General features: G+C 41.0%; 1 long non-coding RNA gene across 2 annotated transcripts; it reads left to right on the top strand.

Annotated features, from left to right (window-relative positions):
- The first annotated feature begins 388 nt into the window (after positions 1-388).
- On the top strand, positions 389-12,367 carry LOC128690928 (uncharacterized). 2 transcript variants are annotated; one of them, XR_008407367.2, is made up of 3 exons: positions 389-541; positions 6,486-6,634; positions 9,816-12,364. It is a non-coding gene; the product is annotated as an uncharacterized lncRNA (long non-coding RNA). The 2 variants fall into 2 exon arrangements; XR_011392385.1 differs by lacking the exon at positions 389-541 and adding an exon at positions 933-1,339 and having other exon boundaries at positions 9,816-12,367.
- Positions 12,368-12,589: the final 222 nt, after the last annotated feature.

Raw genomic sequence — 12,589 nt, 5'->3', positions numbered from 1 at the left:
ACACTTGTCACTTTATAAAAAAAATCTTTATGTAGGTTTTTCTGTATCTCCTAAAAAAATTAAAAAGAATTTCATAGTATATCACAAGATTTTATTTTTTTCTTTCCGATATTATGTCATTTTGATATGGGTGCGTTAAGAGGTATGGGTGCATCATGAAGGTGTGTGGGAGATGGAAGAGTGGGAGAGCTGAAGTGTGGGAGGCGATTATTTTTCTCTCTCTTAACGGAACGCATTATATTCCATAAATATTCGTCGAGAAATGTAATTAAAACATGACAAAAAAAATCACTTTTTACAAACTACGTGTCTTCCGTATACTTGACACACTGGAGCTTCCAGCTAATAACTTTTCCTCAGTGGGCAGCTTTCTCCGTGGCTGCCCTGAGTGCTGGTGCTGCTGCGTATAACAGCGAGGCAGGTCGTGTGGGTTAGTCCAGTGTGGGTGGGAAGGACGTGGACACTGTGTCGTGCATCAGGGGTCAACGACTTCACTCTTCCACAGCAAAAGTATTCAAGGAATCTACTGATCATTGGTTAAGTATGTAGCAACCTCTGACTACTCTCATACCATCAGTGTTACTACCTTTGCCAGCCAAGGAAATAATATAACTCCTCCCGTACTTGTCAAAACTACTGGTAGGACCCATGTTTTAATAATTTTAAAATAATAATGTTACTGACTTATTCAATATATATATATATATATATATATATATATATATATATATATATATATATATATATATATATATATATATATATATATATTAATTCTTGTACACACAGACACAGACATATAGACAGACAGACAGAGACGGACACGGACACACACACACACACACACACACACACACACACGTGTAGTGGTCATGCCTGTCTTGCAACTGTGTATCATAGACCTGTTAGGGAAAGTGATCAGACTAGATTACCAAGGAAGACAGTGTAAGACAACGAGACACATGCGTCTCAAGTTTTGCATGGAGAAGTAAGAGAAAACTAAGTGTACACACTAACGTGCCTCCAGGCAGAAAGGAAAAAGAGAAAGTTTAGCAGAGGAGTACACATCTGAGCGGTATGGCTGCGGTCTATGGATCAGTTAAAAAGTTCGCAGTTTGCAAGAACGGTCCAGAACTAAAGGCCAGTAAGTTGCGGAAATAGAATCAGAAAAAATAATATGGTGAGAGACCCAGGTGAGAATACCAGCGACATCTGACGTCAGTGTAGCGCGAGGAAAGGTAGTCGCGAGTGAGGACCCTGGACAGAATGCCAGTGACATCTGACGTCAGTGTAGTGCGAGGAGAGGTAGTCGCGGATTAGCAAGACTGCCACATGAGAGGTAGGTGTATCAGCTATCCTTGGGCTACGAGGAATGAGAATCTTGCTCATTGTTTGATACGAAAATAAGAAACAGAAATTGTGCGAGTACTGTGCCCTGAGGAACAACTCTTATTTTTATTTTACTGTAGAAACCTCTGATTTTACTTAATCGATTATTATGCGGTGCATCCGATTTGCTAGGTATCTGAAGATCCATCTGCCTATTTTTCCAGTTATTGCTCTTTCACGGATTTTGTGTGCTAATACACCATGATCACACTTGTTGAAGACTCTCGTAAAGTCTTTGTATGTTACTTCATCGTTTGACCTGTCTTCCAGTATGTACAGAAGCCAACGATAGTGAGTCATCAGTTGCTGGATGTAGGAGTGTCATTTTCTAGACCCAACTAAATGGTTAGAACTATGACTATATATTTTAAAGGGGTGTACCGGGAAGCCAGAGAAAGGCCTCGGTCAGATAACCAGAAGCTCCAACGGAGGGTCATCATCTAAGACCCGCGTTAGGAAACATTTGTTCTGTTTCCTGACGAACCTTACCTAACCTTTTAGACCCAAGACGTTTTGGGTTGTGTTATCACGTATTTAAAAATCTTTCTATACAACACTTCATGAAAGATTTTGACTATGTATGTGCCCCATTGTTTTTACTTTGCTGTTTTTGCATGAACATGGAGTTCCGTGAATTTGGATCTGGAACAGAGTACCTAGGCCTGCTAATAATGACCTCGTCAGAGTTCAGTAGGATTTGGGTTATGATAGAAATGTTGGCATAGTTTAGTGATGAAAAATTCATGGGAGTTGTCGGCTTTCAGCCCGATTATCGGTTTACTGGACGTTACGTCATGCTGTATGCTCAGCATTTCGCTCATTTCTTTATTGTCTTCTGCAGAAATTTCGTTCCCCTCAAGCGAGAGCATAATTCACAGCTTGACATGGAAACTGGAACTAAATAGCGTGTTACTGGTGACTGTTAAAACACTTTATTGAACAAGATTTTGCTAGGACAACATTTCGAACTGTTAAAAGATGCTTATCAAGGCATAATAAAGATCTTAATTGATGGAAAAGTTGCCATAATAAAATGTGTCTTTTATTCACAATTGGAATCTTGACGGTTCGATCATAAAAAAAACTTGTGAACCCTGACGTCACCTCCGCCTTTACTCGGGTCTCCACTGGTTTGCTTATTGACTTTCTCCACAGCTTTATTCCTGATGACCTGCCGCTTCCTCTTCCTGAATAAGATTTTATGGATCTCATCCAGTTATGTGTGAGGCTCAACCTCTTCACTTTCAACGACACAGCGATGAGTTCCTCCCTGAGTGCGGTCTTGGCAGCCGACATTCTCCTCAGACACAGAGAAAGAAAGAGACAGAGCCTCCAGGACACAATCCTCCACATCACTTGCATAAGAAATGTGGATGAGGCTTTGGTCATTTGAGTCTACAAGCGTCTTCACTAGTCTAAGGACTTACTTGTCTAGGTAGAACCCACCGTGCGGTCTACTCTGGAGGAAGAAAAGGGATAACATTATCCTATGAGTTAACGGAAGTTTGAGAAATAATGTGTGAAGTTTACAGGTACTGTCCTGAATTATTACATACACATAATTTGGGGAGGGCACAACTAGAACAAACATAACACTGATATTAGTTGTACCTCGGGGATGGGTAGGATTTTAGGGACACTGAGTGGCAACAGTATCCCGCCTTCGATACCCACCCACTCATCCTACACTCAAATAAGCTGGACTTCTAAACAGTTATGAATGACTAAATTTAAACCAGTAAAATTGGTAAATTATGTTTGTGGACTATATGTGGATTACTAATGACCTAACTTTACTAATTAGTGACTTGGTCCACAAAATATACACATTTATAGAAGAATGTATATGTGCATAAATTGCATATGTCAATTTTATATTGCATAAGTGCATCATTATAAATACAAAATTTTAATGAACACTTGCCAAATATTTCTTGAGTCTCACATCCTAACGCTTCCCTAACAGACAGATGTATCAGAGATTGGCCAACATAGCAAGCTACTGTAGTGAACTGGGAAGCTTACATACTAATGGTGTGTCCCGTTTCAGACGACGTTGCATCTCATATTTCACTTATCAGCTTTACTCTAGCTGAGTCACTCTTGAATTTCACAATTTCAGGAATCCACGATGTTTACTTATTTCATGATCCTCCATTCACACCGATACACTCCTTATCGGGCGTTATTTAAGTAGTTTTTTTCTCTATTAAGCTCCCAATTGTTTTATACTACGCCATATTTCGGCGCCACTCTGCAACCTGTGTGTTGGTTCTCTCGTGGCTAGAAATTTTTCTAAATGTCGACCAACACTACATTTTTTAAACAATATTCAATATTTAGACACTAATTTCAGAAAAAAAAGCCACAAGAAAGTGGACGAGGGGCTCGAACCTTGGTCTGTAAATTGATAGTTCGACGCTCTACTAGGCCAAGGATAGTCAGACTATGACACATGCGCCAAAAGTGGCGCATTGCCTGGTTGGAAGTGGCGCATTACACCCGCAATAGTAATAAAGCGAGACTACTTATGCAAAAATATTAACCAATAATCGATTTGTAGAAAGAAATTATAACAAATTCCAGTAACATAGCTTTAAATGAGTTTTACTGAGTTAAATTAGACACATGTGCAACTCTTGGGTATCTTTATTGAGGAAACGTTTCGCCACACAGTGGCTTCATCAGTCCATACAAAGGAAAAACTTGAAGAACAGGAGACGATGTGGTCAGCCCATCAATCTTGAATAGAATACGGCATATGAGCGGAGAAGCAGCTTATAAACCGTATGGCAGGAGAGGTGCAGCAGTCGTAGGTGGTGTCACATTTGCCCAATGTGGAAGACTGTTGAAGCCACTGTGTGGCGAAACGTTTCCTCAATAAAGATACCCAAGAGTTGCACATGTGTCTAATTTAACAACGTGTCGGTTCTTTGAACCATTCATCTACGAGTTTTACTGAGAATAATCTAAAACTTGGCTATCATTTTTAGTTATTAGTATTTTTTTTTATTTCGTGAACATCTTTTAGCGAATGTCATCTTTCACGTCAATCTGTTTTCAGTGAGCACTCACACCGCCATTTGTTACCAGCCGTCTTAATGATCTAAATTTGAAACTGCAGTGCACTCAAGATTAAGTTAAAAGCGTTTACACGGTTTATAGAACACGGTTTATAGAAGAACACGGTTTAACTGCTTAACTGTTTATGAGTGAGAAGAGTTGGAGTCCAGAGGGACTCGCCTAACATAGACTTGCTGCAGTACTCCTTAGTTCTTGTTTCTACTAGTGGACCCCTGACACAACTTCGAGACCCCTGACACAACTTCGAGACCCCTGACACAACTTCGAGACCCCTGACACAACTTCAAGACCCCTGACACAACTTCGAGACCCCTGACACATCTTCGAGACCCCTGACACATCTTCGAGACCCCTGACACATCTTCGAGACCCCTGACACATCTTCGAGACCCCTGACACATCTTCGAGACCCCTGACACATCTTCGAGACCCCTGACACATCTTCGAGACCCTTGACACATCTTCGAGACCCCTGACACATCTTCGAGACCCCTGACACAACTTCAAGACCCCTGACACAACTTCGAGACCCCTGACACATCTTCGAGACCCTTGACACATCTTCGAGACCCCTGACACATCTTCGAGACCCCTGACACATCTTCGAGACCCCTGACACATCTTCGAGACCTTTGACACATCTTCGAGACCCCTGACACATCTTCGAGACCCCTGACACAACTTCAAGACCCCTGACACAACTTCGAGACCCCTGACACATCTTCGAGACCCTTGACACATCTTCGAGACCCCTGACACATCTTCGAGACCCCTGACACATCTTCGAGACCCCTGACACATCTTCGAGACCCCTGACACATCTTCGAGACCCCTGACACATCTTCGAGACCCTTGACACATCTTCGAGACCCCTGACACATCGAGATCTTCCACACCTCACCTTCGATTGTATTTAAAACTCCACCTTCATGCTTCAGCTTCATATTGTTCCAGACCATGGAGTTGAATTCTTCTACAATCTGTGGGACTAACCACCTATTTCTCCAAGGTTGATGGACTAATTACTTCATCACTACCTCGTCACTACTCCTGCTGCCTACAATACATTCTCTGTATTTTATGAAGCCTACCGCATAGGCGAAACGTTTCAACAATAAACAATCACAAATGTTGCACGTCTTACTCATCAACTTAAGTTATCTTAAGTACCAAAAAAGGCACAATACCGTGACTGGAACAATACACAAATAACCCGGACCGAAACGTCGTCGTAAGCTCCTCTCTTCTATGAGCGGGCTATTTGTGTATAAGCTATCATTAGCGCACGTTTCGCGATATGATAAAGCTTTACACGGAGCTAAACGTTGTTCCAGTAAAAGCGTAATCTGCAACTTATATCTTTGTGTTCATACTTATCAGCAATAAGTCATTTTATGCAATACAGTAGATGTCTCCATACAGTGATTTGCATGTACATCAGATTTAAACATCCCTATACAATGATTTACACGCACATCAGAGAGTTAGTTGATGTCAGTCTCTGGGAAGATTAGCAAGGCTAATGGTTAAATCAGACTGGTGTTTATATACGAGTGTAGTTAATTACAAGGTAGTTGAGAGTACATCATACACATTAACGTGTCAAAGCCAGGAGCTGTAACTCGACTCCCACTGATATAAATCAGTGAGATGATGAGCATCATCTGGGCCTTCAGATTACTATATGGTTCGTTAGGTAAAGTAATTTTGAAATATAGACTTTGACTTTGACAAAGTCAAAATGAGTACACAGTGAGTCCATTTATACACATAATAAATGTATATTTATAAGCTTATTTATGTTTTAATGTCTTAGAGAACTATACTTCACATGTTTTAGCCACAGTTGATGACTAACATCTGCCTATAAATAATTTAAGTAATAATCCTGGCAAATAATTGCTTTTTAAGTTAGATTATGATGCAATTATCACCCAGTGTGTTCAAGAACCTTGCGACATTTCCCAACTAGGAAAAGAACTTCTGATATTGTGGAATCTTTCACTGTTTAGGATGACCCCGTGTGGGAGGAGCCTGGTGTGGATGACCCCGTGTGGGAGGGGCCTGGTGTGGATGACCCCGTGTGGGAGGGGCCTGGTGTGGCCGCCTCCACTGCTGCTGCTGCTCCTGGTGGCCCTCTGCTCCACTCCAGGTCTTTCAGGTAACTCACATACGTACAAGAAATGTCAAAGTATTTTATTCACAGTGGCGCATTACCAGTCATTCTAGAAAAATTCCCCTATTGTAAACAACTCACAGCTATTTAAATTTGCTTAAATTCAACTATACCTTGACTAAACATAATGCAATGTAAATAATTTAGTTTAAACTACATGTGAGAAACACTAATGTTTTTGTGATCGAATTACTGACTCACGAAATCGTAATGACACGATTGTAAACAAACCATACAAGTAATTACTACTATAACTAGATTATACACATGTAACTAGCTCATTACTACAGTAACCTAATTAGTGATGAATCTTTGGGGCCCAGTCCTTGGACCCATTATCTGCCTGTGTAACCTTTGGACTAGCACCCACAGGAATGCATGATAAAGATGTTAAACTGAACTCACTCAAGTGAGTTGATTACGTCTTGTTTTTATTAGTTATATTCTTCAAGTGCTTTGTGACTTGTCTTAAGTCACAGTCTGGTGGACTGTGAGTTAAGACAACGTCCATAGTAATATGCACCTCACGTCCAGTCATGCAGTGATGCAGTCCCTGTGTATCAGGGGCTGCGTCACTCAGTCCCTGTGTATCAAGGGCTGCGTCACACAGTCCCTGTGTATCAGGGGTTGCGTCACCAATATTCCACCTTCATGTTATTGTAACGTTTATGAATGTGATGTTTCAGCTTATGTTGACAGGAGTTTAAAGAGACCAAAAAATATTGATAAATTAGACACATGTGCAGCTCTTGGGTATCTTTATTGAGGAAACGTTTCGCCACACAGTGGCTTCATCAGTCCATACAAAGGAGAATCTTGAAGAACAGGAGGAGAATGAGGTAATCAGTCCCTCAGCCTTGAGTCGATGTGGTCAGTCCATCAATCTTGAATAGAATACGGCATAAGTGCGGAGAAGGAGCTTATAAACCGTTGGCAGGAGAGGTGCAGCAGTCGTAGGTGGTGTAACATTTGTTCAATGTGGAAGTAGGTCGTGCCCAAGGGTTAGGCAAGCGAAGAATTCCCAAATATTAAGATCCCAAGAAGTTGCAGTGTCTGACAGGTTTGTAGATGAATGGTTCAGAGAACCGACACGTTGATAAATTAGACACATTCTCCTCCTGTTCTTCAAGATTCTCCTTTGTATGGACTGATGAAGCCACTGTGTGGCGAAACGTTTCCTCAATAAAGATACCCAAGAGCTGCACATGTGTCTAATTTATCAACATGTCGGGTCTCTGAACCATTCATCTACAAAAAAATATTATCTGATATTGTTTCCCTTCCTCTTAAAAATATGTATGGAACCTCTCTCTCTCTCTCTCTCTCTCTCTCTCTCTCTCTCTCTCTCTCTCTCTCTCTCTCTCTCTCTCTCTCTCTCTCTCTCTCTCTCTCTCTCTCTTTCTCTCTCTCTCTGCTACTTCTTTGTCCAGCTCATACCACTTGATGACGACTCTAAGGCTGAAGAAATAATTCATGACGTCCCTGTGACTCATGTGTGTCCTTGGTTTCCAGCTGCGCCTTGTGTACCTGTTTGCCCGCCTAACAGTCTCTCTCTGCCAGTACTCTCAAATCCTATGAGTTTTTTGTATTGTTGCATATAAAGGGGTAAAATTGTTCTACTGATTATCTCTTGTGGAACCAGTTTGTATATTGGCTTTTCTCTAGGGGAGAAATCCAACAGCAACAAGGGTTTAGTACAGTAATTTTAGCCTTCTTTGTTAACCTTCTTACTTTCAGGATAGTCAAAATTGTCTTTAATAATGATAATAAAATTGAGATTGGATCTTCCTATCTCTATGAACCATAATGTTAATAAAGAGCATGAAATTACTTATTTTTGCTTTCATATATGCAGCTGTTGTTACGACACAAGAGTTTTACTGGGAAGACATATTTCCCAGTAAGAGTTAGGCAATCAATATAAAACATGAAATAACTGTTACGTTACTAACACAACTCATATCAATGTCTTCACAGAGACATTAAATTTAAATTATCCATACAGGAAGTTTCACCGATATTCCCATGTCAGGGACTGGAATATGAAAAGGGAATTCTGGAAAACAGAGATCAGACTAAGCGTGAGAGTACAAGGCAAGACAAAGCGGACCATCTCCACTTCAGCTATTAACGAGAAAATCGTAATATGATATTAGGTGGAAATTCTGTTCAGAAATTTTCTCAAATATAATGGCGCAATCTTAGTCAGAAGATGCAACAGTATGTCGATATCATTTCTCCCTGGGTTATTCTATCCTCTAATGCAGTCAACTTCAGTTTACTTAGCCTCTCTTAATAGCTGATTTATCTTAGCTCTGGAAGTAACCTCGTTGCCCACCTCTGAACCTTATCTAATTTCTTATCGTGTTCTATCATGTGTGGGTTCCATGATGGTGCTGCGTACTCCAAGACAGGCCTAACATATTTTGTTAAAGATTTTCTGAAACCTAGTTTTAAGGTTTTCAAGTGAGCATTTGCTGAAGTGGTTATTCGGTTTAAGTATGCTTCTGGCGAGACACTCAATACTAATGCTCACCTTTAGGTGTTTCTCCTTGAGAGAAGTCTGCTGCCTGTTCCCTGAGTCTATAATCGGTTTCCGGTCTTCTTCCCACTTTCCAAGCTTTTATAGCTTCGAATTTTCCGGGGTTGAATTTCAGTAGCCACTTGGACTACCAATATCTCTTTGTTGCCTTTCCTTGTCCCTATCGGATTTTATTCTCCTTATTGATCTTACATGATCTGCAAGCAGGGATATACCTGGCTCTAGCTCTTCTAGTATGTCAGTCACATGTACCACAAACAGTACTGTTCCTAATACCGATCCCTGGGGGAACCCAGTTGTTGCATTTTCCCATTCTGACATCTCTCGGACAGTCACTCTTCGTCTCCTTCCCATAATGACTCGTTCATCCAACATGGTACATTCCCTCTTATTCCTGCCTCTTCCTTAAGATTTTATAACTGCCTCTTGAGAGGTACAGTATCAAAGTCCTTGTTGCACTCTGAGAGTATGCACTCATCTCTCTCTCTCTCTCTCTCTCTCTCTCTCTCTCTCTCTTGCCTCATTTCTGTTACTTTGTTATATATAACTTCCGTTAATATAGTACACATGTAGTGTGTGTGTGTGTTTTCTTGCGTTCTAACACAGAACTCATCTCCTACACAGGCAGTATGAGGCGAGGGGAGCCGATGGACAGTTCCTACTCCTCTTTGCTCCAGTACCTCACCCTCTTGATGTCACCTGGGAGTAGCGAGACTTTTTCAGGAACCAGCATCGCGGCATCAGATGACAGCATCACTCCGTCAGGAACCAGCATCGCGCCGTCCGAGACCAGCACTTGCCCATGGATGCTGGACCTCGTGTGCTGGATATTGTCCTCACGAAACACTTTCCAGTACTCGAGACAGCTCGACCTTCCATTGCGACCCTGACATTAACCCTGCAGGAGCTGCTGCAGGAGTTGCTGCAGTAGCTGCTGCAGCTGCAGGAGATACGAGAGTATATTGTGATAAAGTTATACGATGCTTTACCTCGGAGATTCCACAGACCATTGAATGTGACTTCAAAATGGATTTTGGAAAAAAACAGATCCTATCCTTCCCCTCTGTGGATAGAATCAATTTCCCCAGGTGCTGTGTGACTCCTGTGGGTTTAGCGCACCCTCTTCAGCAGTGTAAAAAATGTAATTTTGAAAAAAAAAATTCCCTCTATAAAAAATAAATCTTGGCAAATATTGTAAATTATGCCAAGAATAACAACAACAAGAAGTGAAAGAAAAATTGAAATTAATACATAAGATCATGTAATAAAATTTATGTGAAGTCCTGTAACGTACAAAATTTTGGACCTGGAAGCTGTTGTTGTTGTTGACGGAAGATAAAAGTGTTTAATAGACTCGTTAAGCAAACACTAGGATATATTTCTTAGAAAACGTTGGGGTCCTGGAACCTTGATCACTTCTAACTTACAGAGGTTAAAAAGGACTGTATTTACAGGCGGAGAGTGAGGTGTGAGTGACGCATGGTGACCTGAGTGAGGTGTGAGGGACGCATGGTGACCTGAGTGAGGTGTGAGTGACGCATGGTGACCTGAGTGAGGTGTGAGTGACGCATGGTGACCTGAGTGAGGTGTGAGTGACGCATGGTGACCTGAGTGAGGTGTGAGTGACGCATGGTGACCTGAGTGAGGTGTGAGGGACGCATGGTGACCTGAGTGAGGTGTGAGGGACGCATGGTGACCTGAGTGAGGTGTGGGTGACGCATGGTGACCTGAAGAATGACATGCTGGGATGACGGGATGACAAGAACATAAGAAAGAAGGAACACTATAGCAGGCCTACTGGCCCATGCGAGGCAGGTCCAATTCTCCCACCGGCTTAAGCCGGTGGGAGAATTGTGACAAGACCTAGTCAGGTCTGGTCACATTCACTTAAGGAATTCAGTTCAATTCAATTCAGTTCAAGTTTATTCTCTATAAGGGTTACAATGTGGAGTTTACAGGATTTGGATATTGTGTGGTTTATATGTTATAAAATACTAATTACAGAGGGGGCCACTAGGACATCTAGCATGGCTAGGCATTTCGAGCAGACTTAGATTAATTCTTAACATTAAATCCTTACAGATTATGGTATTAAGGCTAAGTGACTACATAATTTGTGAGTTTAGCAATGTGAATGTTTTTGTTTTAGCACAATACAAAGTGTCTATATTGGAGTATCATAGACAAACTTTTGACTAGTTAGGATTCATAATTTTAAGATTAAGATTAGTATTTGTGTTTATAATCAGTGGGTGAGTATAATTGTGAACCACCAGGTGGTTATCATTAGTTAGTTGTCGTGGTGGATCAGGGAGATAAGATGTTTTCTAACTGTAGTTTTGAAAGTGATGAATGTGTCTGCAGTTCTAGAGTTTTCAGGTAGGGTGTTCCAGATTTTAGGTCCTTTGAAATACAATGAAATTTTGTAAAGGTTTAGTCGGACACGAGGAATGTCATAGAGATGTTTGTGTCTGGTGTTATGCCTGTGGGTTCTGTCACAACTATCAAGAAAGCGTTTTAAGTCAAGGTTAATATTGGAATTTAAGGTCCTGTAGATAGATTGCACAGTAGTAAGTGTGGATGTTCTGAACAGGGAGTAAGTTTACATAAGAACATAAGAACATAAAGGAGGAACACTGCAGGAGGCCCGTTGGCCCATACTAGGCAGGTCCTTTACAATTCATCCCACTAACAAAACATTTGCCCAACCCAATTTTCAATGCCTCCCAAGAAATAAGCTCTGATGTGAAAGTCCCACTCAAATCCAACCCCTCCCACTCATGTACTTATCCAACCTAAATTTGAAACTACCCAAAGTCCCAACCTCAATAACCCAACTAGGTAGACTGTTCCACTCATCAACTACCCTATTTCTAAACCAATACTTTCCTATGTCCTTTCTAAATCTAAACTTATCTAATTTAAATCCATTACTGCGGGTTCTCTCTTGGAGAGACATCCTCAAGACCTTGTTAATATCCCCTTTATTAATACCTATCTTCCACTTATACACTTCGATCATGTCTCCCCTCATTCTTCGTCTAACAAGTGAATGTAACTTAAGAGTCTTCAATCTTTCTTCATAAGGAAGATTTCTAATGCTATGTATTAATTTAGTCATCCTACGCTGAATGTTTTCTAACGAATTTATGTCCATTCTGTAATATGGAGACCAGAACTGAGCTGCATAATCTAGGTGAGGCCTTACTAATGATGTATAAAGCTGCAGTATGACCTCTGGACTTCTGTTGCTTACACTTCTTGATATAAATCCCAGTAATCTATTTGCCTTATTACGTACGCTTAGGCATTGCTGTCTTGGTTTAAGGTTGCTGCTCACCATAACCCCCAAGTCCTTTTCGCAATCTGTATGGCTAAGTTCTACATCATTTAACTTA

This window comes from Cherax quadricarinatus, chromosome 24 (genome assembly GCF_038502225.1).
Source record: "Cherax quadricarinatus isolate ZL_2023a chromosome 24, ASM3850222v1, whole genome shotgun sequence".
NCBI lineage: Eukaryota > Metazoa > Arthropoda > Malacostraca > Decapoda > Parastacidae > Cherax > Cherax quadricarinatus.
The sequence above is the reverse complement of the archived record's forward strand: the minus strand, read 5'-3'. Positions and strand labels throughout refer to the sequence as shown.